At 35.2% G+C, this 24,879-nt stretch overlaps 2 long non-coding RNA genes across 3 annotated transcripts in view; one reads left to right on the top strand and one right to left on the bottom strand.

The window, feature by feature from the left end:
• The window catches only part of LOC141411000 (uncharacterized), a 483,550-nt gene that overhangs the window by 326,801 nt on the left and 131,870 nt on the right, over positions 1 to 24,879 (top strand). The window lies entirely within an intron of this gene.
• The window catches only part of LOC141410778 (uncharacterized), a 51,575-nt gene continuing 31,043 nt past the window's right edge, over positions 4,348 to 24,879 (bottom strand). The window contains exon 3 of the long non-coding RNA XR_012435562.1: positions 4,348 to 4,488. This is a non-coding gene — a long non-coding RNA (uncharacterized lncRNA). The remainder of the gene's footprint in view (positions 4,489 to 24,879) is intronic.

The raw sequence follows: 24,879 nt of genomic DNA, 5'->3' as shown, positions 1-24,879 counted from the left end.
ATGAGGGAGAACATACGATTTTTAAGCAGGTTGACATTCTTTGGCCTAATTTAGTTCTCTGTACTTACTTACTGTATGCAAGTAAGCCTGTATTGTACTTACTATATATTTGACTTTCTTACTATATGTGTGATCAAAAATTCACCAATAAATCATTGTTAATGCTTTTTAGAATATGATTTCATCAAGAAAACATGGAAATAAAATTGACTACACTGAGATGCAGAGGATAACATATATTATTGTAGCTGTGGAAGAGAGTGAGCTTGTTGTCAATGGCACAGGTATTTGTAAAGAGAAGACAGAAACCAATGATGAAGAGTTGCACATTCTACTACTCTACAAAGTATGTACTCATCTTTAGAATGGCAAGGAAAGATAAAATGTTAAAAGGAGCTGTTCTTTAGAAGGAGTCTGGAAGTTAAGGGAAGCAAAACTGAAGACTTGAGAAGTACATTGGGAAGGACATATTTGTGTTTGTTTAGCATTATTCTAACAAACACTTGAGACAATCAATTTATAAAGAGAAAAGGTTTATTTGGATTATAGTCTCTAACCAGTTGGCTTTGTTACTTTGGGTCTGTGCAGGTATATTTCATAGCAGAAACATATGGTAAAGCAAAATAGCTTATCTTATGTTCAGGAAGAAAAAGAGAGAAAAAGAAAGATATTGGATTCCCAATGGCATAAAGAACCCTCACTAGGTCCAAGCTCTTACAATTCCCACCATCTTATAATAGCAGCAAGCTGGGGACAAAACTTTTAACTTGTAGGCCTTTCAGAGACATTCAGAATACATAGTGCAGCATTCCACCCATGCTCCCTAAGGCTCATGTCATCTCACCATGTAAATTGCTTTCAGCTATCCTCAAGATTCCCTAAATTCTTAAATGTACAAGGCTTGCTAAAATCCATCCAACTCCAAAGTTTCCTATGAGGATCAGGTCAAACTCAGCTATGAACTACAAAACTCAAAAATAAAGTTATGTAATTCCAAAATATAGTCTTATGGCAGGCTCAGTGTAAACATTCCTCTTACAAAAGTGAAGAATAGGAAAATAGTAAGGAGGAGGGACTGAACTGAAGCAAGAATGAAACTCATTAGGGCAACCATTAAATGCTACAGTTCCTTGTTAGGCATCTGGGGCACGCTGCGGTGGGATGTGCTCCAGAAAGTTTAGGCAATCCTACCCCTGCAGCTGTGCTGATGGTAGTTCACATGGCTTTACATATACTGCCTTCAGCATCCCTTGGTAGGCAGTCCATGTTCCTGGCACCTTTGTCTTCCTGAGCCTCCACTGTAGCTTCATCTTCACTTGCATAACTCTATATAACATACCATCATGTGCTGTTTATAGAGACTCTGACCCTGCCACTCATTGTCTAGCCTTCATATTTTCCTTTGAAATCTTATGGGAAATCTCCATGACCCCATAACTGTTGCATTCTTCATGCTTGCAAAACCAGCATCACATGGATGATATCAAGGTTTACCACTAGTGTGAGCTGTACCAATGCCCATAGCAACAATGGCTCAGTGGCCTCTGAGTGCCTTGTCAGATCAACTCAGGTAAAGGAATTCCTAGTTGCTTTGAGTGCACAAGACATCCCAGGCACCCTTTACTAATAGGAAAGTCCTTGAAAGAAATAAGCATTTCTACACTGATAGCCTAAAACAAGTGGAATGGCTTTATAGATTCTTGAGATGTCTTAGAAGCATGATTACTACTGTCCTGGTGCAAAAATTTGACTTTCATTTAATGTCACTAATCTCTATGGCTACTGCACCTGTCTTCATCACACATTTACACATGTACTTTGTCTAGCTAAACTGCAAATTTGTTAAATCTTTCTGATCTGCTCCTTTTTTACTCTTGATAATGACTGTAAATCTGGCTAAAACCAACCAACGACACCCATGCTATATCCTGAGTACTTTGCTACCTCAAAATTTCCTCTACCTAATAAACTTGCTCATCACATTTAAATTCAGGCTTATACAAAGTATTAGGGTACAGACAAAATGCATCAGTGTTCTTTGCCAAACTATAACAAAGGTGGCCTTAAGTTCAATTGTCAGTAGAATCTTCATTTCCATCTACAACTTCATAAGCACAGTCCATTTTCTACCAGCACTCTGACTTTTGAGCACTCACTAGAATAAGCTTTGCTTATAGATTCTAAGCTTTTATTTCTCTAAACTTTTCCAAATTCCAACTAAAACACCATGTCAAATTCTTTTCCACAGTATCAGGTATATAGTAATAGAGAAAGCCCCACTTTTTAGTAACAAGTTTTTGTTAGTCAGCATCCTGCTGCATCACAAACACCCAAGATAATCCACTGTAGAAAGAAAAGAATTATTTAGGGGTCATGGTTTTAGAATATCATGGTAGTAATGCAGTCCCTCACCTCATGGCCAAGAAATTAGAGGGAGAGAAAGAAAGAGATCAGGGTCTCACAATTCCTTTCAATCTATGCCCCCTCAATGACCACTAAGCTCCTCTTCTTCAAGATTCCACCATTTTCCAGTACTGTCAAGTGGGGGACCATGCCTCTAACACACACTTTGATGGATAATCAATATCAAAATTATGTTAATGTTTATTAAATATTTATTAAAAATTATTGTTAGTCTAGAATCATTGAAAGGGGTTGGAAATGGCATCAGGAGTAACAAGAACACTAGTGTTAATACATTTTGCAATTCTCTATCTAGAAAACATTGTGGTGCTGTACAATGTGAGGCAAGATTTCCTAGACTTTAGGAACAATATTATGGCAAATCAGACAGACACACACACATACACAAACACACATACACACATGTATTTATGTTTATGTTTACTTTCCCAAACAAGAATTTTTCCTTCAATGTGAATGCCATTTCTACTCAATTCACTTTTTCCTTTTTCCCAGTGAAACTAATTGTTGGAGGTATACTGATAAGAAGAGGAATATTTAGAACCCAGTGCAATATATTTCTAATTAGAACTATTTTCTTAACTGTTATGTAATCAGCAATTTCAAGATTTTAATATGATGTTTTGAACTAAAGTATTAATATAAACAAAAGAAATATGACAGTAGAAACAAATAGTGTACACTTGTTTATTTCAACAGTATATATTGTGTTTTGCCATGCCATGACCTTGATTTACCCATATACTTAGGGAAGCCTATTAGAAGGTTAAAACATACATTCACATATCTATGCATTACAAGGCCTATACACATCTGTATGGTAATAGCAAGAAATATGACAGCCTGTCTATATCTCAAAGATAAAACAACACATTTCTGTTGTAAAGTCCTCCAGGATTATATGATGCAATATCCAAAAATAGCTGTGATATTATCAGTTCAGAAAAACATACAAATAAGTCTAAAAAGTTTTGTATTTGTGAATTTGCTCAAGATTACAGTGCTAATAATTGGAGGACTCGGTTTTTAGTACAAACACATGTACTACTTGTACTATTTCAAATCTTTGGAGCACGATTGTCTTCATGATTATTTATTCATTTAGGAATGTTTTAGAGGCCCTATGTATCTTAGTAGTAGTATTGTAGCATTAAGTTGCATGTGGATATAATTATATCTTAAGGAAGGTTGCTATGGTTTTTGTAACTCAAATGACCATATTTTATATATTCATGTGTGTGTTTTATGCATATATAAAATCTCTTCATGTAAAGAGAGTCATTCTATTGCACAGTACTATAATTTGAAGTCTCAAACAATGACATTTTTTTTTAGTGACATATTATATGTTGATATCATGAAAGACTGTCGTAAGAGATGGAACATATATTGTTACCACAGAGGGCAAAAGTAGAAGTAATAGTACAGGCCCTTGCTCTTCGCATAGGAGATGCTGCTACTTGTACATCCTAAGGGACAAATCTTAAAGTGTAAAGAAGACCCTCTTGAACAGCATCTCTCAGGGGATGGGCTGCAGAATAAAATGCATGCAGTACTTGGTAAATTATTTCTAAACCAATTAGTTCCTTTTTGAAATGCAAAATTGACTGGAATTCTCTATTTTTAGTTTCTAACTCTGGTAATTTTATCTATGGAGATAAACCAATTGGAGAGAGGTTTAATTTAATTTATTTTATTTATTTTACAATCTTTTGCAAACAGGAACTTTGTAAAATATAATAAAATCACTAGAAAAATGAAATAAAAAACACAAAATGCAAGGTTTGTTTAAAAAAATTAAACACAAGAGATCTAAAATTTATTTGCAAAATTATAAGATTACATTTTGGATGTTTCTTCACATAAACATTGGTTCATGGACCTCACATTCGGCAGCAGTAGTGAAGAAATGGGAACACATATGACAAGCTGAAGGAATCCTTTGGGAGCATGATTGGAAAATATATCCTCATCTCATTTTTCCATTCCTTTTCTTCATTTTCTGAAGATCTCCATTGGCCAGAAGGCAATGTAGCAACCTGGCGTGACAATATAGGTCAACTCCTGGGAAAGAGAGTAAAATGTTGAGGGATAGAGAATGAGATTTGAAAAGAAAGGCTGAAGATATTTAGCACAGAAGTGGAAAGTTGCTCTTTGAAACTAGGTGTCTACCAAATGGAGCACATCCTTTTGGCAGGTACTGTTATGATTAATAACTCAGAATCATTATTTGAAGAAACTCATTCTCCCATATCTCTGGTCAGGCTAAAAGACAAAAAAGCAATCAACTATTACTTTACTTAAAATGTGGAGAAATAAAGGAACTAGATGCATTCCTTTACTGAAGGAGAAAATAAATTGCCAATAGAAAATTTTATGGTCTCTGGATATCCAAACTTAGCACTACCATCATATATTAAACAGTGCTATATTCTTAAGATTCCTGGCCAGAGAGTGACATTCAGAGAAAAATCAGTAATTCACATTATTAATAACAAGTAACAGAGCAAAACATAATCTATTGCATAGAAACACTTAGAAGCATAATTGTGCAGTTCATGTATTTATTTCCATATGCAATAAGCCATTATTTGAGATTCTTCCTTATTCTGTGCAAAATGATGAGGGTGGATATGCATTTGGCAAGAGCTTTAGAATAGAGAATTATGGCTAAAACCACTCCTCAGATTTAATGTGTCTATTTTAATTTTAATTGTTTTCCAAGTAAGCATTTAAAACATACAAATATATAGAACCAAACCTGCATACTGGCTGGGCAAGAGTGACCTTCACTTGAGCACTAGATGCCACAACAGTTTTAAAGTGAGTGGACAAAACTCTTTTATACCTGGCTAGCTTTACTCACGACTGTTGTCCAGGTCCATGGACACTCCTATCACAATATTTGAAGCTGGGCAAAATGAAACCTCCTCTCTACCTCTGGTTTGCGTTTTATATGACATTTTAATAGCATTATATGGTAGGACAGTGTGTGGGATGCAACCACCTACTGAAGGATAAAATTCATCTGAGAAAAATTGTTCCCAAAGGAGACTACGGGGAAATATTACTTAAGTAATTTATTAAAAAATACAAAGCCCTGGACCCTATCACCTGAAAATTCAGATCAAATAGGTACAGTATACAAAGCAGCAGTCTATTTTTACTGTGTGTCTTAGTTACTTAGATCTCAGTATCTTGAACTATTGTCTGATCACAAGGTATTTGAAATCCTATAGTAGGAAATAGGCTTATACTATTTTGACACGTGTTTTCCTTGTGAGTGTCACTTGCAGTTGTGAAGTCATTTTCCTTGCAAAAATTCTTCGTAAGTTTCTCACTGTCCAACTCATTAACACGTGTGCTTGGGTATTCACTCTGAATATGTCTAAATATGAAATCTTTAACTTATCCAATCAGAATGCAGAACTCAGCATCACAAAACAAAGCAACTATTATTCTTCTGTGTTATGTATTAAATAGGCTTGTAATAGTAGATCCATATCAGTACTTTTAAGATAAAAATTCTAACATAAAAATTCTTTTTATCTTTCAAAATTTCTCTACCACTCATAGGTCAAACTCCCTATTTTGTACCTAGATAAAATTTCCAAACTATTTATTTAGCTTTTATGTTTTGCTACACCTTTGCGCTATTGTACCCCTGGTAGTTTTCTTTAAATTAACTTATGGTTTTAAATGGTAATACTTATTTTACTCTCATGATAAGTATTAGGTTTGCATAATAATAGTTTATTGATGTTATTTTAATATTAAAATTATAAAAAATTTCATACATTTAGATGGAATATGTGGCTAAGATGGTAGAGCAATTGTTTCATATGCTTGATGCCTTAAGACAATTTTCCAATATTGCAAAGAAATAAATAAATAAGCTGGGTAAAAGTGGCTCACTCCTATAATCCTTGCTACTGGAGGCAGAGATCAAGAGGATCATGGTTTGAGGACAGCCAAGGCAAATAGTTCACAAGACCCTATCTCAAAATACCCAACACAAAAAAGGGCTGGTGGAGTGGCTCAAGTTGTGGAGCACCTGCCTAGTAAGAATAACACCTGACAAAATAATTTCTGCTGGGTATCGAGGGGGTGGGGGGGAGAGGGAGGCACGGGGTGGGTGATAAGGGAGGGGGTGGGGGGAGGGGAGAGAAATGACCCAAACATTGTATGCACATATGAAGAAAAAATAAAAATAAATAAAAACCAGAAAAAAAAGAATAACCCATGAGTTTAAGCCCCAGTACTTCCAAAAACTATAAATAAATAAGTAAGTAAATAAATAAATAAATGCTGCTCTGAGTTTCTTCTAAAACCTCTCATATATGTGTGGCAAGTATCTGGAAACATGAGAATGTAAGATGTTTAAATGTTTGTCCTTTTTTCTCATCATTTTTCTTTCTCTAGATTCACAGTAGCATACCTGTTGGTCCTGATAATCTTTCTGCAATTCCTTCCTAAATAGAATATTTTATGCTTAAATCCTTTCCTTCCATTACATCATCCTGATCAACTGATAGGTGTATTTCATGCATGCTGACTTATCTTTCAAAACCCAGCATCTGGGTCATATCTTGCATAAATTCTCTGTAGACTTGCTTCATCTAAGTCAAGACAGTAGAGTTGAATCCTTGTCCTACTTCTTTGCCCTCTTTCTTAACACAGGCCCTTTTTTATATTAATGCTGTTATCTATAACACATTTTAGAGGTATGTTTTGTTTATATGGCTCTAGAGGTATGACAAAGTTCAAATAGTTAAGAGTTTTGAATCTAGAGACAGAAGATACTATTTAATTTCCAAAGTGTGGCAATTACTAGGTATGACATAAAAGTGTTTGCTTTACTTCTCACACACTTTCATCATCTACAAAATGTGAGTGATAAATTATCTTATCAATTTTATGGCTTAATATGTAAGAACTGACCATGATAAGCTCTAGTACTACAAGTTTTAGTACCTCATTAACAAAAATTCATCAATATAAATAACAGGACCAGTAATACCCATTATTATTACTTCATTAATATAACATTGTATCTGTATCCAGAGACTGTATTTTGCTTATTTCTTATTGAATCCTCAAAATAGTCTAACTACCTAGAACTTAATGCATACTTAGTTGATGTTTCTTTAAAGAACAAAATAATGGTTAATTCTGTTTAGTCTGCAGATTCTGTTCAGTGTGTTTAGATAGGAAGAAGTAACAATATTTAAGTATATCTTGCCTATTTTTAGTCATACTTAGTGTATGAGCAGTGTGAAACATAATATTTGAAATTGCAATAAAAGTGTACATCCAAATGAATCTCTAAGTTCCTAAAGGTAATTGAGGAGACTGAATTTAACTTCTGGGTGGATCTGTATTTGGTAATTGCAAAAACTCAAATTAAGATTAGCATGCTAATAATTTCCCTCCAAATAGTACAGAGGTACAGGTGAGCATTAATACATGATCTTTATTAGATTTTACAGATATAGGTATCCTATGAGTCTTAGTAGCTACTTTGACCAATGAAACATTTCTTCTACCTCAGTGATTCCAAAATTGGCTTCCTAAACATGAAGCTTGCATTTACCTGTGAATGGGTTTTAACTTCAGTTTGTTTGCTTATTGGTTTTCTCACTTAAAGATATAAAAATAAGTTTGACCAAATTCAGTTGTATGCTTTCCTTTCTTGTTGGAGGTTTACACAACTTCCCTTAATAACGTTCAAATTTTTGCACTATTTGAATGTCAAAATTTGCACTTCACTGAATATTTGAGTTCAATTGATCAATGTTCATAACATCCTAACAATCTGATGTTTGTTCTAGAGTTTGCCTCATTGCTCTGAACTAATGAAGGTAAATTATAAGACCAGAAATAAGCAGTAATTGCCCTTGGGTGACATAAATACTGCTTTTAATTACATTAAAGCAAGCTTTTTACAGTTGAAAATATGAAATCATTGTTTGAAAAACACACTTGAAAAACAAGAGCCCTCATTTTGGCTTTTAATAAATTTATGAGATTACATTAATGGAAAACCCTAGTCATACAAAGTCTGCTATAATGGATTTGTGTCATTCTGGGGATAAGTATTTAATGACAGCAATAACTCAATGGAAATAAAATGTACTTCTCCAACTTGCTTATCCTGCTGTAAGACAGCATAAAGTGTAATGGCAACTTTGACAAATGTATCCTGTAAATTCTGAGTCTGAAAATCACAGTTGTTTAATCAGTGAAATACAATTGCATTAACCAAATAAATATGTAAATATTTGTTTTCATGAAAATAGAAAGGTTTTTATGCCATCCCTCAATTTAAGTGATATATAACCAGAAATGTGTGTAATTTTTGTCTTCACTGGCACATTGCACCAAATTCCCCAAACATGATGATGATGATGATGATGATGATGCAATAAATGTCATATTCAGAGAAAGAGGACCATGTAAGCAGCCCATCAGAATACTGCTTACTAGAGACACTCTTCTCAAAGACAAGAATTCTGTCTACAGAGCTATCTGAAAACTACAATGTTTTCCAATGTGTCCTTTGTAATTCTATTTTCATAGTTTATTCCTATTGAGGCACAGCTATAGATTTGTTTGAAAAAATACTATAACATCTTTATAACTTAGAAATCCAGTATTATTACAATGAAAATGTTTTTGTAAAATTTTTATATGCACTTATCCCTTCATTTCTTCTGTTCATATATGAGTGTTGACCATGAGCACTGAAAAACAACAAAAAAGTTTCTTTTACCCAAAAATTGTTTTACATAGAGGAAAGAAACAAAATAAACCAATAAATACTTTTTAGGTGGTAATAAGTATTTCATTGAAATAGGGAGTATAATAGTACAGTAAATTCATGGGGATACTATTTTATGTCAGACAATTAGGGAAGACTAAAAAAAAGGAGTCATTTGAGCAGAGATATGAAGGAAATGAGGAAATAAGCCATGAATATCTTGAGGAAATGTGCATCTCAAGGAAAGGAAAGGGCTATTGTATAGGTCCTATGACAACTACATGCTGAGAATGACCATGAAATATGTAGGGTTTACCAATCAGGGAAGCTGTGAATAAAGGTAGATATCTGAGTCTGAGGGTTAGAAGAGATCACATAAATTATGGCATGAAATTTGGCTTACACTGAGTGCATGTGAACATGTGAGTAGTATGATTTAATTTTCACCTTTAAAGGAGGAGTCTTACTGATGAGAGATAATAGAGTTTAGCATAGCAAAGGCAAAAACTGGGAGGAAGGGAATTTAAAGGAGATATATTGCAACAATCTAGTGAAAAATAATGACACCTAGACACTGGATGTTGGTGGATAGTATGGTAGGTTTGTGTGTATAATGTGTAGATATGGCCAAGAAAATTTGTTGATGGATCAAATATGAGATGTGCAAGAAAGATTTTTTGGCCTTCAAAAATGGAAAAAAATGATTTTTCCATGAAAAATACAATAGAAAGGGCAAACATGATTTATTCAGTGAAGGCATCAAATGTTCTCTTTAGGAAATATTAAATAGGAGCTGCTTATCATATATTTAATTGGAGATGTTGAGAATTATTAGATATAAGAATCTGAAGATTTGGGTACAGAAAGCTAAAGACTAGATAAGATCAACTGAAATATGAGTAGAAAACAAAAGGAAATTGAAAATTAGAATTTAAAGAGGTGAAGATGAATTTGAAATAGAGAATAAGCATGACAGCCACATATGTAGGTCTAGTAATAAAGAGGATAAGAACAGGTAATAAGGGCAACGTCTGAGAGCAAGTGGTAAAATACTGAAAATAAGAGAGTTCTTACAGATTTCCAGGCCAGTCTGCTGCATTGTTTCATTTCATTGTTTTCCTCTTCACTACTCAGAGCATTTGCTGTTTTAGAATCCAGGTGAGTGAAACACAAAACACTCTGATCTATTTCTTTCTCTGTCTCTAACAATGGCTTATTTCAGTTTTTCTTTTAATTTTACCTCAGCCACCACTTCCAAGATGAAGCACTAGACCTTGCCATCATGAAACACTAAACACATTTCAAACAATCCTCTCTTTGTTCACCATTTCCATCAGCTCACATTCTGTATTTTTGCTTGACCTAGATTTCTCTGAAATATCAAGATTTCTGATTCATTTCTTATTCCCATTAACTACATTTTATAACAGTCAAGTGATCACTGCCCTCTAGTCCATGAAATTTTCTTGTTTCAACAATTTAAAGATCTTTTTGCATTCTTTTAACTCATTTACCCATCTGTTTTTCCAAATTACTTACATTAAAAAACTCCAATGATGGCATTACTAAGTTAACACTATATAATTTTATCTGGATCAATCTAGTTGAATATTGTTGGGAAAAAATTGCCCAGCAATGATATCTGGAGTCAATTATAATTAGTGGTAAGAATCAATCAGTCACTCATACTACATAAGTAATACCTGTAACTCTGACTAATCGGTCTACAAGTCAAAAGCCAGCACCAGAGCTGGCATTTCATTTACTCTACCTGTCTTGTTCAATCTAGCCTTGTCTGGAAGATCACCACTTTTCTTCCTTTGAAACCTTGTGTTTTAAGGGTTTCTGGAAAATTTCTACTCTTAAGAGTTGATTAAATTAAATTTAGGATTCTCAGTTCCTTAAGGCCATTTATGAATTTGTATGGATATAGGACTTTTGGGGGGAGGCCCATTTTTGAGTATTTGTTTGTTTTTTTAAATGCAGTTATTTATAATATTTAGCTCTAATAGGAGCAACTACTCTTTTAACCACTCTCCTGAAAACTCCCTCACTAAATTTGAGGATAGTGGTATCTAACTTATTAAATTTTGTTTTTCTCTCTATCAACTTCTATTTCATTTATTTTAAGTTATTTTGTTTCTCTGGATTGTCATTCTGGAGACAGGTGTTATTTCCTTTAATAGCTTATGGATGAAGGTATTTAAAACTATGAACTTTTTCTGAGCCCTGTTTTGATTATGTCTTGTAAAATTTGACATATCAAGATATTATTGGTGGAGCAAAAAGACAACTGCCCAGAGGAGCAGCCAGCACACAGCAGGAATTGGGAGAGGCATAAAGGGTGAGAGAAGGAGTGCAGTGACAAAACAATTTCACAGAGAAGCCCCCAGCACTCAGCAGAGATCAGGAAAAGCACATAGGCTAAGAGCAGGGGTGGGGTGACAGGCCAACCTCCCAAAGAAGGGCAGGAGGTAGATCCCAGAACTGATCTCTGGAACAGAGGGCAGTATTCAAAACTGAATTGCCCCACCTTGCTGGGAGAGGGTCTGACCAAAGAGAGCTGCAGCTGAAGGGTAACACAGCTGCCGCCTGCTGAGACAAAAGTTCTGAGGACCCACACGAGCTGGCAGTCTAACTTCACCTCATAATTCCAACTAAGCTTGTGGATGGAAGGACTAAATATCACTCACAAGCCAGTCATCTGGTGAGACTACATCAGAGCTTCTGCTTGAACACCAATACCAGGATAGGAAACCTAAGGAATAAGTCCAGAACTTTTACCAATAGATGGAACTTTTCTGTGATTCACATATCTGGTGTTTTTTATTGTGTTTCTTGTTTTTTTTACTTTTCATTTCTGTATTATTAACTCCATCATCACTATTCTCTTATCCCTATTCTCACCCTCTTCACTTTCCCTATATCCCCTGTACAACATTCTGTTGTTCTCCCTCCCAACTACTCTTTCTGCCCCTTTTCATTCACTCTTTCCCCTGTCTTTACCTCCCCCTTTTATCCCTCACTATCCCTCCCTCCTACACACTCACCATCTGCTGAATAGCCTACTGTACCAAACGTACACAACCCCAGCCCCCTGCAATCCTTGACACAAACACCTCCACTATAACAACAGAAAAATGCTCAAACACACTCAAGGGCCACAAAAACCAGCACCCTTCCTTACATCTTAACCTACCCACACCTTTTCTGACCCCCCTTTTAGTGCCACTATTACCAATTCCCCAAAATCTATAACTAGCCTAATAACCATTATCCCCCCAATCCAACTATTTGTAGATATTATCTATATAATATGTAAACAACTAGTCTGGCATTGAACTTGTGAATTTGTTGTTAAATTACACCTCCAGGCCAGGGACAGAAAGAGCACAGCAACCTAGTTAACAACCGAGTCAGTAACAACATAAAAATAAAATCAGAGAAAGAAATCAGGCAATAAAATGCACCAACTAGCCTGCCAAAAACATAGCTGCACAACAGCAAGTGGAACAATGGGAAGAAGGAGAAAGAATGGAAACCACTCTCCTCCAAAAAAAAAAAAAAATTCAGTATAGAACTCAGTGGGAAATGAAGAAAATGTATACCATGTTCCTGACCTCAACAAAACAATGATAAATGCCACTAATGAACCCAGTGATGCCCACAAATAAAACCCTGAAAGAAGAAATCTCTGAGAAATTCATGGAGATGATATTATGCATGGTTAACCACAATGTACAAGATGCATGCAAGAAATTTCAAGACAACAAAAATAAAGAACATGAGATATCACAGAAACAAATAAAGGAACTCAGAGAGGACCTCAGCAAACACCAATGTGAAGGAAAGGACACTATAAAAAGAGAAGTACATGGATTAAAGAGGACAACACAAATTAGAAAACAGGAGCTGAACAAAGATATGGAAATATTCAGAAGAAAGAATCAAACAGAAATCTTTGAAATAAAAAATCCCTACAGTCAAACAAAAAACACAATGGAAGGCCACTCCAGCAGACCAAAACAAGTGGAAGGAGAATCTCAAACCTCAAAGATAAAATAGACACTAAAGAAAAAACACAAGTAATCTTAGTAAAAAACTCAAGAGCTGTGAAAGGAATATGCAAGAACTCAGTGACTCCATCAAAAGACCAAACCTGAGAAACATGGGCATTGAAGAAGGAGAAGAGGTGCAAGCTAAGGGATATGTAACATATTCAATAAAGTAATAACACAAAATTTCCCAAGTCTTGAGGAAGTTTTGCCCATTCATGGACAGGAAACCTCCAGGACTCAAAGCAGACTTAACCAAAATAGAACCTTCTGATAACATATTATCATTAAAACAGCAAGCACAGAGAACAGAGAAAGAATATTGAAGGCTGTAAGAAAGAAAAAACAAACAACATGTAAAGGTAAATCCACCTAAATAACAGCAGATTTCTCAATGGGAACCTTAAAAGCAAGAAGGGCATGGAGTGAGGTATTTCAGGCACTGAATGAAAATAACTTCAGCCCTAGGATACTCTACCCAACAAAATTATCATCCAAGCTTGATTGAGGAATAAAAGATTTCCACAATAAACAGAAACTAAAACAGTATATGATCACCAAGCCACTGCTATAGAAGATTCTACAAGGAATTCTGCACGCAGAAGATGAAAGCAAACAAAACCATGAGAAGATGGGAAGCATCAAACCACAGGAGAAGAAAAGATAAGGAATCGGAGAGTAGAATTGATTCATCTACACACAATCAAATTATTAAATAACAAAAACAACTAAATGTGAGGAATCACCAAATACCTACCAATACTATCACTAAGTGTTAACACACTCAATTCACCCACCAAAAGACACTGTTTGACAAACTGGATTAAAAAGGAAAATCTGACAATCTGTTGTTTATAAGAGACCCATACTATTGACAGAATTAAACACTGGCTTAGGGTGAAAGGCTGGAAGATTTACCAAGTCAATTGGCCTTGAAAACAGGCAGGAGTATCAATAGTTATCCCAGAAAAAGCAGACTTCAAATTTACATTGGTCAAACAAGACAAACAAGGACACTTCATACTAATAAAAGTTGCAATACATCAAAAGGAAATAACAATTATCAACCTGTCTGCACCCAAAGTCAGTGCATCCAGTTTCATCAAACATACTTTAAAGGACTTAAAAGCACATATAGACGGCAACACAGTGGTAGTGGGAGACTCTAATACCCTCTCTCACCAATAGCTAGGACATCCAAACAAAATATCAACAAAGAAATTCTAGAACTAAATGACACCATAAATCAAATGGACCTAACTGATGTCTACAGAATATTTCACCCAACAACAACACAATATGCATTCTTCACAGCAGCCCATAGAACTTTCTCCAAAATAGATAAAAAATTAAAGCACAAAGCAAGCTCAGCAAATACAAGAAAACAGTATTACCCCCTGCATTTAATCTGTACACAATGCATTAACACTAGGAACTCAACAACATAAACAACAGCATAAAACATGTGAATAAGTGGAGGCTCAACAACACATTGCTCAAAGACCAGTAGGTTAGAGTACCAATAAGAGAGGAAATCATAAGGTTCATGGAAGCTAATGAAAATGAAAACACAACCTACCAGAACCTAAGGGACATAGAAAAAGCAGTCCTAAGAGGAAAGATTATAGCTATGATTGCATATATTAAAAGGACAGAAAGATCTCAAGTAAATGACCTAATGGTATCTCTCAAACTCCTAGAAAAACAAGAACAAGAAAAACCTAAATCCAGCAGAAGGAGAGAAATAATAAAAATAAGAGCTGAAATTAATGAAATAGAGACCAAAAAAAAAAAAATACAAAGAATCAACAAAACAAAAAGCTGGTTCTTTGAAAAAGTAAACAAGATTGACAAGTCCCAGTAAAATCTGACTAAAATGAGGAGGGGAAAGACCCAAATTAGTAAAATCAGAAACAAGAAAGGAGAGATAGCAACAAACATCAAGGAAATCCAAGGAAATCAGAGACTACTTTGAGAACCTATATTCCAATAAATTGGAAAATCTTGAAGAAATGGATAAATTTTGAGATACTTATGACCATCCAAAACTGAGCTAAGAGGATATTAACCACTTAAATAGATCTATAATATGTAATGAAAGTGAAGTAGCAATAGTCTCCCAAAAAACAAAATCCAGGAGCTGACATATTCTCAGGTGAATTCTACCAGACCTTCAAAGAAGAACTAATATCAACACTCCTTAAACTTTTCCATGAAATAGAAAAGGAAGGAACACTAGCTAACTCATTCTATGAAGCCAGTATTACTCATCCCAAAACTGGACAAGAACACATCCACAAAGAAGATCTACAGGCCAATCTCCTTAATGAACATTGATGCAAAAATCCTTAATAAAATAATGGCAAATCAAATCCAACAATATATCAGAAAGATCATTTCCATGACCAAGTTAGCTTCATTCAGGGATGCAGGGATGGTTCAACATATGTAAATCAATAAATGATTTGCACATTAACAGAAACAGACAAAAACCACATGATCATCTCAATAGATACAGAAACAGCCTTTGATGAGATTCAATACCACTTCCTGATAAAAGCTCTAGGAGAACCAGGAACAGAGGAATATACCTCAATATTATAAAGGATATATATGAAAAACCTATAACCAACATCATAGTTCATGAGGAAAAATTAAAGCCACTCCCCCTAAACTCAGAATTAGACAAGGGTCCCCATTTACCCCACTCCTATAGTACCGGAATTCCTAGCCAGAGCAAATGGCAAGAAGAAGAAGTAAAAGGAATACAAATAGGTAAAGAAATAGTCAAAATATCCCTGCTTGCAGATGACATGATTCTATACCTCAAAGACCCAAAAAACTCCATCCAAAAACCCATAGACACCATAAACAGCTTCAGCAATGTAGCAGGATACAAAATCGACTTACAAAAATCAGTAACCTTTACATACACCAACAATGAACAAAGTGAGAAAGAATATATAAAAACAATTCCATTTACAATAGCCTAAGAAAATAAAATCAAATACCTAGGAGTAAACTTAACAAAGGATGTAAATGACCTCTACAAGAAGAACCAAAAACTACTGAAGAAAGAAATCAAGGGAGACTACCGAAGATGGAAAGATCTCCCATGCTCATGGATTGGCAGAATCAACATATTAAAAATGGCTATACTACCAAAAGTACTCTACATGTTCAAGGCAATTCCCATGGAAATTCCAATGACATTTGTCACAGAGATTGAAAATTCTACCCTAATGTTCATTGGAAACACACACACACACAAAACAACCAGTGAATAGCCAAGGCAATTCTGAGCAAAAAGAGCATGCTGGAGGTATCACAATACCCAACTTCAAACTATACTACAGAGCCATAGCAATAAAAATACCATGGTACTGGCTCAAAAGAAGATATGAAGACCAGTGGAACAGAATAAAGGACCAGATGTGAATCCATACAGCTTACACCCACCTTATTTTGGACAAAGGCAACAAAAACATATGATGGAGAAAAGACAGCCTCTTCAACAAATGTTACTGGTAAAACTGGATATCTGCCTGCAGAAAACTGAAACTAGATCTATGTCACCCTGCAGAATTATCAACTCAAAGTGGATTAAGGACCTTAATATAAGACCTGAAACCTTGATGTTACTACAGTAAAAGCAGGGAATACATTGGAAGCAATGGTATGGCAAGGACTTCCTCAATAGCACTTAAACAACCCAGCAACTAAGAGAAAGGATGATCAAATGGGACTACATGAAAAAAATGTAAGAAAATGGTCTCTGAACTGAAGAGGCCACCCACAGAATGGAACAAAATCTTTGTTAACTGTACATCAAACAAGGGACTGGTAACAGAATATACAGGTAGCTCAAAAAACTATACTAAAATCAATGACCCAATAAAGAAATAGGCAACTGAACTGAGCAGAACATTCTCAAAGGATGAAATCCAAATGGCTAAAAAACACATGAAAAAATGCTCACCATACCTGTTTATAAAGAAAATGCAAGTCAAAAACACACTAACATACACCTCACTCCTGTCAGAATAGCTACCATCAAGAAGACCATCAACAACAAATGTTTGCCAGGATGTAGGAAAAAGGAACCCTCATATACTGCTGGTGGGAATGTAAGCTAGTACAACCACTATGGAAAACCGTATGGAGGCTCCCTTTAAAAACTGCCTAGATCCAGCAATACCATTCCTAGGGATATACCTGAAGGAATGTGAAGTCAGGTTACTAAAAAGGAACCTGCACACCCATGTTCATTGCAGCACTATTTACAACAGCCAAGCTATGGAAACAACCAAGATGCCCCACAACCAATGAATGGGTCAAGAGAATGTGGTATTTATACACAATGAAATTTTACTCAGCCACAAAGAAGAATGAAATTTTATCATTCCTAAGTAAATGGATGGAACTAGAGAACATAATCTTAAGTGAAGTTATCCAGACTCAGAAGGCCAAAAATTGTGCACATATGAGGATTATAGACCCAAAAGAAATGCAGTAATACTATTGGACATGGGTCACACACTAAGGGGAGCACATGCATGGGAGAAATATGGAAAGGAAACCTAAAACTTGAATGTGGTTAATGTGCTCATTGTAGAGGAGTGAATAAAGAAATCTTTTTTTTTTTTCATTTTTCTTTTATTATTCATATGTGCATACAAGGCTTGGTTTATTTCTCCCCCCTGACCCCACCCCCTCCCTTACCACCCACTCCACCCCCTCCCGCTCCCCCCCCTCAATACCCAGCAGAAACTATTTTGCCCTTATTTCTAATTTTGTTGAAGAGAGAGTATAAGCAATAATAGGAAGGAACAAGGGTTTTTGCTGGTTGAGATAAGGATAGCTATACAGGGCATTGACTCACATTGATTTCCTGTGCGTGGGTGTTACCTTCTAGGTTAATTCTTAAACTGGTAGAGGCCACTGGGGAAAGGGGTCCAGGAAGTAGTGAAGAGATCTGGTAGAGATGAATCAATGTGGTTTGCAATACACAAGTGCATGGAGGCAATGCTGGGAATCTCTCTGTATAGCTATCTTTATCTCAAACTAGCAAAAACACTGTGTCTTTCTTACTATCTCCTATGTTTTCTCTTCAACAAAATCAGAAAACAAGAGGGTGGAACAGGTTCTGCCTAGAAGCGGGAGGGGGGAGGAGGAGATAAGAGGGAGGTAGCAAAAATGATTTATATACATATAAGTAAATGTAAAAATGATAAAATAAAAGATGAAAAGAAAGTTATTATTTGTGCTCCAGAATATGTATATTCATCATAGAATAGTCAATTTATTAATATGAAAGAATATTTACCAATTTGAATGACAGCAATTTAGAATTTTTCAGGTGTTCAAAATATGTTGTGCAAGATATGTGTTAAATACAGAAAAAAAGATATTATTTTGAATTCATAAGAAGTTCTTCAATTTCAGAGCATCTTTCACCTCTGACTTTGTAGATTTGTAAATAATATTTTGTGGCTAGTGGTTGTTTTTGTTGCTTCATAGAAAAGACTTTAAAGAAATTATTGTTAAAGGAAATGCAAATTAAAACCACACTAAGATTCCACCTCACCCTTGTTAAAATAGCCATGATTAGCAACACCATGAACAACAGGTGTTGGCGAGGATGCGGGGAAAAAGGAACCCTCTTACACTGCTGGTGGGAATGTAAACTAGTGCAACCACTCTGGAAAAAAATTTGGAGGCTATGTAAAAAGCTAAACACTAATCTACCGTTTGATCCAGCAATACCACTCTTGGGGATATACCCAAAAGACTGTTACTCCAGAGGCACCTGCACATCCATGTTTATTGCGGCACTATTCACAATAGCCAAGTTATGGAAACAGCCAAGATGCCCCACCACTGACGAATGGATTAAGAAAATGTGGTATCCATACAGGAAATTAATGTAAGTTAACTCCCTGTATAGCTATCCTTATCTCAACCAGGAACACTTGTTCCTTCCTATTATTGCCTATACTCTCTCTTCAACAAAATTAGAGATAAGGGCAAAATAGTTTCTGCTGGGTATTGAGGGGGTGGGGGGGAGAGGGAGGGGTGGAGTGGGTGGTAAGGGAGGGGGTGGGGGCAGGGGGGAGAAATGACCCAAGCCTTGTATGCACATATGAATAATAAAACAATGAAAAGAAAAAGAAAGAAATTATTGTTATTAATTTCAAGGTTATTAAATTTAGTCCATTGTGGCCAAATTTAGATTTTTGCATAATTAGTAGTTTATATTTTGGGTTAAGGGTTGCCTATGTTTCAATGTATAAATAGGTTTTGTAAATATTTGGTGTGTTTTTTTGAAAATAAATTATATTCACCAGTATAATTATTCAGAGTTAAACATATTGATTACATTGTTCAGACCTTCTATACCTTTACCTATTAGTCCCTTGATCTGCCAGATAAAAATAGGCATATTAAAACCTTTTTCTAGGTATAATTATCATTTGTAGAAAGTGTCCCAAGTTGAATGGCAAATTATATAATTACTCTACTCAGAAGGAAAGTCACAATTCAGGGTGGGATACAACAATCTGGTCTGTTTTAAATTCAAAGTGTGGATGATATGACCAATATTCAGGGAAAATCTCTCTCAGTTCAATGGTTGTCTACAATATATATTAGAGATTTCTTAAGAGAATGATGCCACATATCCAATATAATCATCATCAGGAAGAAAAACTATTTTGAAAAAAAGGAAAAATGAATATAGGCCCTGGTGGCTCGTGACTACAATCCTAGCTACATGGCAGGCTGATATGAGGAGAATTGCAATTTGAGGTCAGCCCAGGCAGAAAGCTGTGACCCCAGATCACCAACAGTTGGGCCTATTGCTGCATGCTTGTCATCCGAAACTATAAGGGAAGGTGAGATTGATCTAAGGAGGACCACTGTTTCAGGAAAACCTGGATATAAAATTCTTGAGTCCCCGTGTCAGTGGATAACAGCTGGACATGGTCGTGCAAGGTTGATATCCCAGGGACAGCAAGAAGCATAAAAATGGGAGGATTGTGGTCCAGGCCAGCCTAAGTAAGAGGTGAAACCCTATCTCCAAAACAACCAGAATACAAAGAACTGGAGGCAACTCAAGAAGTAGAGCACCTGCCAGCAAATGCAAAGCCCTGAGTTCAAACGTCAATACTTCCAAAACAGAAAGGAAAATACAAATTATTAAATAAGTACTAGAAAACCTTTTCTGAGTCTAAAACAATTAGAATTTTGTATAATAAAGTGAATTGTAGCCTGGCACTGGTGGCTCACTCTTATAGTTCCAGCTACTCAGGAGGCAGAGATGAGAAGGATCTCTCTTTTAACCCAGCCCTGGAAAATAGTTCATGAGACCCTATCTTAAAAATACTCAATGCACATAAAAAAGGGCCAGCAGCATGGCTCAAGTGGTAGAGACACTGACTAGCAAGGGTGAGACCCTGAGTTTGAGCCCCACTACTGCCAAAAATGAATAAATATATAAATAAAGAAATAAGTAAATAAATAAAATGTATACCTAAATTATTTGTTTTCTTTAGGTATCAATTTTACACTTGTTTTGTAATTCACTTTATTTTACTGTAAGGCAATAGTAATCATGATCACTACCAATTCTAGGATATTTTGTAAGTACTTTACATATAGTGATCCATTTATTCCTCAAAAACCTTTGAGGCAACATAATTTTACTAAATGACTACATGTTTAGCAAGTGAAATTCCAAAATAAATGAAGTAATATGCTTATTATATTTAATGTTGTTGAGTGATATAAATTAGTGAATCTAGTTACAAAAATCAGCTTTTCACTTATTTCTTTTTGAATATATGTCCTATTTCGTTATCTCTGAAATGTTAATTATTTGCATTTTATTGTATCATTTAATCCAATGAGAAATACATATAAATAATGAAATTTGTGTTTAAAATTTTAGGTGCACATATCACTTACATACTGTGCGATTAGGTGAATGAATCAGACACCTCAGTTCATGTCACATGACCACTGATACTCTTTTACTTATGATGTATTTTATCTCTACATTTTCTCACCCGTTATGTCTCCTGGAAAAATATAGGCACATTTTTATTTTCACATTACTTAAAACTTGGAGTATCATTTGCTGCATCATTAAACTAAATTCATCTCTATAGTATTGTCATCTAGACTTCATTTTGTTTAATTTTTTTCATTCAGTATTATGTTTTCAGGACACATCAACTATATAGTTGAAATATATGTGTAACTGCTAATCCTGCTGAATTGTGTATACTCAACTTGTATCCAAGTGACTAGCAGGTCTCCAAAAGGAGTGGTGTCCTATTATGCAAATCATCTTTGGTGTTGGTGACTGACAGATTGGACATCTGAATGTGACCATAGCTAGAGTGGTTTTGGTTAAGTTGGAGTATATGTGTTGTGCCCAAGAATAGCCTCTGTCTCTATCATAGTAAACATTTTGTTAGTGGACCTATGTGGCAATTATGGGAAGGATAATGTCAAAAGAAAACTGGCTGAAGGTAGCAGGTGTGATTTTTTAGCTATTTGGTTTTTAAGCATTTTTTCCATGGATGATATCCCATGATGGGTGTTACTATGGGATTCAAATTCACGACAGTTTTTGTTCACTCATGTGTGCACCCATGTCTCTATCACCATAAGGCACTGTCCTCAATCTTATTACCTGTATCTGTCATATTTGACTAGCTGGTCAGGAAATTCACCACTGAAAAAAGTCAGATGTACTGTCTGCAATTGAAGCCACCAAGAACATTTTCTTCTTTATGTTTAAAGGCCACCTCTGTAGAAAAGATAGAGTACAACTGCATTCAATTTTCTAGTTTACACTACAAAGGAAACTGTATGTGAAGGAAACTCCTACTTCAGCGAATTGTACAAGATTCCCTACAGAGATGTTTGCAAGAAGACTTGTGTTTCATTATAAACATCATATTTAACTTACAAACAGTGGTTGAGAAGCAGAGTATAATGCAATGGAAAGACTCTTGATTCAGGTGTGATGGGCTGAATCCCACCAAGAGTCATTCATTGACTTCCTAACACTCAGTGCCCCACAACGTCCTGCATTCAGAGATAAAGTGAAGAAGCAGGCAATTAAGTGAAAAGGAGGTCATTAGGATTAGTCTTAATCCAGTATGACCGTGTGCTCATATTGAAATATTTGTAAATGCATAGGGAGAGACAACCATGAAGACACAGGAAGAAATGGATACCTATAAGAAGAGAGGATTAATATCAAACTGCCAATCCATCATCTCTGTCTTCTGGCCTCCAGAATTTTTGAGGAAATTATTTTCTATTTTGTAAGCCAGCCAGCAGCAGGACTTTGCTTTGGGAGGCCAAGGAAACTAATACATTTGGAATGAAATACTTTAATTTTTGAGCTCATCAGAATCTACTTCATTAAAAATAAAGTTTTAACTCTTTCTGTCTGTCTTCTTTATTTTTTTGCACCGGCAGATACCCTTAATATAACACTCTCTCGTTTGACTTTAGTGCAGCTCAAAGAAGTAGATCTAAATATTGATTCTTATACCTAGAACTTGTTTGAAGTAACCGTTTGAAATATAAGGCAAGAAGAATTAAACATCGGGTATTTTCAGAAAAACAGTATGGAAAAGATGAGTTTGGGATTGCTGGACATTGCTTATTAGTCAAATAATTTATTGCAGGTTATAATTCACAGCAGGGGTACATGCAAAGATGTAATTACATCCTAATGATCTCAGAAGATCTAAAGTAATTGCATATCAACCTAGTTTTATTATATGAGTACTCAAAATAAATATGTATGTATTTTAAAATCATAGATTAGTCCTTTAAAGATAATGTATTAAGATCAAATTAGAGTTGCTTTTTTCTACAAATTTTAACAAAATAGTTTTGCATTTAAACCATGTATCCCAACTTCATCCTTTTAAATTTTATTTTGTACCTAGTTAACTTTCCATTTTGCTGGTGAATCATGAAGCACTGTTTTATAAACCTCTGGATCTAGCACATGAGGACTTCCTTTATCAACTTGTTCATTTGCTTCATAAAATGCACTTCTACAACTTTATGTTAAAGAGTTTTATTGGAAACTCCTCAACATGCTACCTGTAGTGAATAGAACATCTCTCCTGATTTGCAGTTGAATAAGTCTTATTTACAATATTCATTCCCTGTCCTCAGTGCCACCCTTTGTGGTTACTTTAGGGTACCTACCCAACGAATTTTGTGTACAGGTTACAGGTGCTTAAGGTATCTGAAACATGTCTTCTGAGTTTGAATATTTGTAACCATTTCTTAGGTGGGATTGTAAGAAATGAAAAGAACCTAATTATTCATTATTTCCCCTTTGACATTTAGCATAAATTTTCTTTCTTGTTGGACAATTTGGTGATCATAATCTATATTGAAATTTTGTCTAAGAGTTATTGGTAGTACATCCTGTTTGTCTTTGTATGTGTGATGATTTAGATAACAGGATGGAAACACCACCAGAATTTATTTATATAGCCTATTCATCTGTAAGCAATACCTAAAATCAAATACGCCAAATCAAAGGGTGTAAATTTTATCCATAGACAACTCTAAAAATTTGAGATTACTCCTTTAGAAATAATATTTTTGCTGGGTGCTGGTGGCTCACACCTGTACTCCTAGCTACTCGGGAGGGAGAGATAAGGAAAATAGCAGTTTGAAGCCAGCTGCAGCAAATAGTTCAAGAGACTCTATCTCAAAAAAAAAAACTCATCACAGAAATAGGGCTGGTAGAGTGGCTCAAAGTGAAGGCCCTGAGTTCAAATCCTATACTGTAAAAAAAAAAACTTCTTTTTTTAATAATCAAAAAAAAATGTACAAAAGGGTCTTGTGTGTTTCAGTGGGCATAGTAAATCAAGATATTTTAATTTTGATTGCAATCTAAAATAATGGATATCATTGTGCTCAGGTAATGATTGCATTGTAAATAACAAATGAATTCAAATGCATTGGAATTGTACCTGGTGGTGGTACTTAATTTCATATGTCCTTAAAGTTTCACAGACTACCTGGAAGTCATTTTTTCCAAATAAATTGTGTGATAGCATACCATTATGAGAATTACACAAAAGAAATATAAAGGCTTGTTTAGTTTAAACTTAAGTAATGTGACTTCCAGATCTTGTGGTTTGAAGATTTTGCCCTTCCCAAGTGGGAAAAATGTAAGATAACAGTACCATTGATTCCCCTAATTAGAATTTTCCCACTGAATACCCTTTAACAAAAGAAATACAATAACAATTATAGTTGCTCACAAAGGATTTTAGAAATGGTAAAAGGGCCAGCTTGAAAACTCCAGTTTTTAATCTTCCAGAGAGAAACTGTGCTCTTTCATTTCTGTTGCACTGCAGTATAAGAAATCAATGAGAGGTACATGTCTCTTTGGAATAACTTTTATAACCTTCTCACAAAAAAGTCTCTATTCTTGGCATGCCACCCACAGTTCACTGACTTTGAACTAGTCATGTCCAATCCCCAGTCCAACAGGGCTGTTTTAGCTCTCTCTGGTGGAAGAATCCCATGAGACTCCTTTGCTGAGATATTTCCAGTTGCTCTTCTCATAATAAAGATGACTTTTTG

This window comes from Castor canadensis, chromosome 9 (assembly GCF_047511655.1).
Source record: "Castor canadensis chromosome 9, mCasCan1.hap1v2, whole genome shotgun sequence".
NCBI lineage: Eukaryota > Metazoa > Chordata > Mammalia > Rodentia > Castoridae > Castor > Castor canadensis.
The sequence above is the reverse complement of the archived record's forward strand: the minus strand, read 5'-3'. Positions and strand labels throughout refer to the sequence as shown.